Raw genomic sequence first — 4,367 nt, 5'->3', positions numbered from 1 at the left:
TGGTGCCTTGGACATGAGCTAGGACCTTAAGATTCTGCATGAAAGGAGGACTAGCAGCCGAGTTGCATGGGAGAATGTGGAATGTGTTCATATGTAGTAAAAACCTAGAAATCCGTCCGTTTTCGTCATTTGTTATCGAATCGACTTAAAGCCAGATCGTCACATTGGCCGCATTTATGTCTAAAACGGTTGTACTTATCGTCTGCAAAGCTATGACGTGTGCTGCGGTATGCGGAGACACTAAAAGCACCATAGTAGAACACAGATGAAGCTTCTAAGTTGATGTAATAGCCAGTAAGAAGTAGTACAATTCAAGTTTTAGGTATCGATTATTGACTTTTTAGGGGGCTTTGGTGCCTTGGACTTGAGCAAGGACCTTAAGATTCTGCATGAAAGGAGGACTAGCAGCTGAGTTGCGCGGGAGAATCTGACAAGTGTTGATATGCAGTAAAAACCTGAAAAATCCGTTCGTTATCGTCATTTTTTTATCGTATCGTCATAAGGCCAGATCGTCACATTGGCCGCTCTTCTCTCTGAAATGGTTGTACTTATCGTCTGCAAAGATATGACGTGTGCTGCGGTATGCGGAGACACTAAAATCACCATAGTAAAACACAGATGAAGCATCTAATTTAATGTACTAGCCAGTAAGAAGTAGTACAATTCAAGTTTTAGGTATCGATTATGGACTTTTTAGCTGGCTTTGGTGCCTTGGACATGAGCTAGGACCTTAAGAATCTGCATGAAAGGAGGACTAGCAGCCGAGTTGCACGGGAGAATGTGAAAAGTGTTCATATGTAGTAAAAACCTGAGAAATCCGTCCGTATTCGTCATTTGTTACCGAATCGACTTAAAGCCAGATCGTCACATTGGTCGCTCTTCTCTCTGAAACGATTGTACTTATCGACTGCAAAGCTATGTCGCGTGCTGCGGTATCCGGAGACACTAAAAGCACCATACTAGAACACAGATGAAGGTTCTAAGTTGATGTAATAGCTAGTAAGAAGTAGTCCAATTCAAGTTTTGGGTATCTATTATTGACTTTTTAGCTGGCTTTGGTGCCTTTGACATGAGCTAGGACCTTAAGATTCTGCATGAAAGGAGGACTAGCAGCCGAGTTGCATGGGAGAATGTGGAATGTGTTCATATGTAGTAAAAACCTAGAAATCCGTCCGTTTTCGTCAGTTGTTACCGAATCGACTTAAAGCCAGATCGTCACTTTGGCCGCTCTTCTCTCTGAAACGGTTGTACTTATCGTCTGCAAAGCTATGTCGCGTGCTGCGGTATGCGGAGACACTAAAAGCACCATAGTAGAACACAGATGAAGCTTCTAAGTTGATGTAATAGCCAGTAAGAAGTAGTACAATTCAAGTTTCGGTATCGATTATTGACTTTTTAGGGGGCTTTGGTGCCTTGGACTTGAGCAAGGACCTTAAGATTCTGCATGAAAGGAGGACTAGCAGCTGAGTTGCACGGGAGAATCTGAAAAGTGTTGATATGCAGTAAAAACCTGAAAAATCCGTTCGTTATCGTCATTTTTTTATCGAATCGTCATAAGGCCAGATCGTCACATTGGCCGCTCTTCTCTCTGAAATGGTTGTACTTATCGTCTGCAAAGATATGACGTGTGCTGCGGTATGCGGAGACACTAAAATCACCATAGTAAAACACAGATGAAGCATCTAATTTAATGTAATAGCCAGTAAGAAGTAGTACAATTCAAGTTTTAGGTATCGATTATGGACTTTATAGTTGGCTTTGGTGCCTTGGACATAAGCTACGACCTTAAGAATCTGCATGAAAGGAGGACTAGCAGCCGAGTTGCACGGGAGAATGTGAAAAGTGTTCATATGTAGTAAAAACCTGAGAAATCCGTCCGTATTCGTCATTTGTTACCGAATCGACTTAAAGCCAGATCGTCACATTGGTCGCTCTTCTCTCTGAAACGATTGTACTTATCGACTGCAAAGCTATGTCGCGTGCTGCGGTATCCGGAGACACTAAAAGCACCATAGTAGAACACAGATGAAGGTTCTAAGTTGATGTAATAGCCAGTAAGAAGTAGTCCAATTCAAGTTTTAGGTATCGATTATTGACTTTTTAGCTGGCTTTGGTGCCTTGGACATGAGCTAGGACCTTAAGGTTCTGCATGGAAGTAGGACTAGCAGCAGAGTTGCACGGGACAATGTGAAAAGTGTTCATATGTAGTAAGAACCTAGAAATCCGTCCGTTTTCGTCATTTGTTATCGAATCGACTTAAAGCCAGATCGTCACATTGGTCGCTCTTCTCTCTGAAACGATTGTACTTATCGTCTGCAAAGCTATGTCGCGTGCTGCGGTATGCGGAGACACTAAAAGCACCATAGTAGAACACAGATGAAGGTTCTAAGTTGATGTAATAGCCAGTAAGAAGTAGACAAATTCAAGTTTTAGGTATCGATTATTGACTTTTTAGCTGGCTTTGGTTCCTTGGACATGAGCTAGGACCTTAAGATTCTGCATGAAAGGAGGACTAGCTGCCGAGTTGCACGGGAGAATGTGAAAAGTGTTCACATGTAGTAAAAACCTGAGAAATCCGTCCGTTTTCGTCATTTGTTATCGACTCGACTTAAAGCCAGATCTTCACATTGGCCGCTCTTCTGTCTGAAACGGTCCTAATTATCGTCTGCAAAGCTATGTCTCGTGCTCCGGTATGCGGAGACACTAAAAGCACCATAGTAGAAAACAAGATGAAGCTTGTAAGTTGATGTAATAGCCAGTAAGATATAGTACAATTCAAGTTTTAGGTATGGATTATTGACTTTTTAGCTGGCTTTGGTGCCTTGAACATGAGCTAGGACCTTAAGATTCTGCATGAAAGGAGGACTAGCAGCCGAGTTGCACGGAAGAATGTGGAATGTGTTCATATGTAGTAAAAACCTAGAAATCCGTCCGTTTTCGTCATTTGTTATCGAATCGACTTAAAGCCAGATCGTCACATTGGCCGCATTTATGTCTAAAACGATTGTACTTATCGTATGCAAAGCTATGTCGCGTGCTGCGGTATGCGGAGACACTAAAAGCATCATAGTAGAACACAGATGAAGCTTCTAAGTTGATGTAATAGATAGTAAGAAGTAGTACAATTCAAGTTTTAGGTATCGTTTATTGACTTTATAGCTATCTTTGGTGCCTTGGACATGAGCTAGGACCTTAAGATTCTTCATGAAAGGAGGACTAGCAGCTGATTTGCACGGGAGAATGTGAAAAGTGTTCATATGTAGTAAAAACCTAAGAAATCCGTCCGTTTTCGTCATTTGTTATCGACTCGACTTAAAGCCAGATCTTCACATTGGCCGCTCTTCTCTCTGAAACGGTTGTACTTATCGTCTGCAAAGCTATGACGTGTGCTGCGGTATGCGGAGACACTAAAACCACCATAGTAAAACACAGATGAAGCTTCTAAGTTGATGTAATAGCCAGTAAGATATAGTACAATTCTAGTTTTAGGTATGGATTATTGACTTTTTAGCTGGCTTTGGTGCCTTGGACATGAGCTAGGACCTTAAGATTCTGCATGAAAGGAGGACTAGCAGCCGAGTTGCATGGGAGAATGTGGAATGTGTTCATATGTAGTAAAAACCTAGAAATCCGTCCGTTTTCGTCATTTGTTATCGAATCGACTTAAAGCCAGATCGTCACATTGGCCGCATTTATGTCTAAAACGGTTGTACTTATCGTCTGCAAAGCTATGACGTGTGCTGCGGTATGCGGAGACACTAAAAGCACCATAGTAGAACACAGATGAAGCTTCTAAGTTGATGTAATAGCCAGTAAGAAGTAGTACAATTCAAGTTTTAGGTATCGATTATTGACTTTTTAGGGGGCTTTGGTGCCTTGGACTTGAGCAAGGACCTTAAGATTCTGCATGAAAGGAGGACTAGCAGCTGAGTTGCACGGGAGAATCTGACAAGTGTTGATATGCAGTAAAAACCTGAAAAATCCGTTCGTTATCGTCATTTTTTTATCGTATCGTCATAAGGCCAGATCGTCACATTGGCCGCTCTTCTCTCTGAAATGGTTGTACTTATCGTCTGCAAAGATATGACGTGTGCTGCGGTATGCGGAGACACTAAAATCACCATAGTAAAACACAGATGAAGCATCTAATTTAATGTACTAGCCAGTAAGAAGTAGTACAATTCAAGTTTTAGGTATCGATTATGGACTTTATAGCTGGCTTTGGTGCCTTGGACATGAGCTAGGACCTTAAGAATCTGCATGAAAGGAGGACTAGCAGCCGAGTTGCACGGGAGAATGTGAAAAGTGTTCATATGTAGTAAAAACCTGAGAAATCCGTCCGTATTCGTCATTTGTTACCGAATCGA

This window comes from Schistocerca gregaria, unplaced genomic scaffold (assembly GCF_023897955.1).
Source record: "Schistocerca gregaria isolate iqSchGreg1 unplaced genomic scaffold, iqSchGreg1.2 ptg000387l, whole genome shotgun sequence".
In the NCBI taxonomy this organism is placed as follows: domain Eukaryota; kingdom Metazoa; phylum Arthropoda; class Insecta; order Orthoptera; family Acrididae; genus Schistocerca; species Schistocerca gregaria.
Note: the sequence above shows the minus strand (reverse complement) of the source record.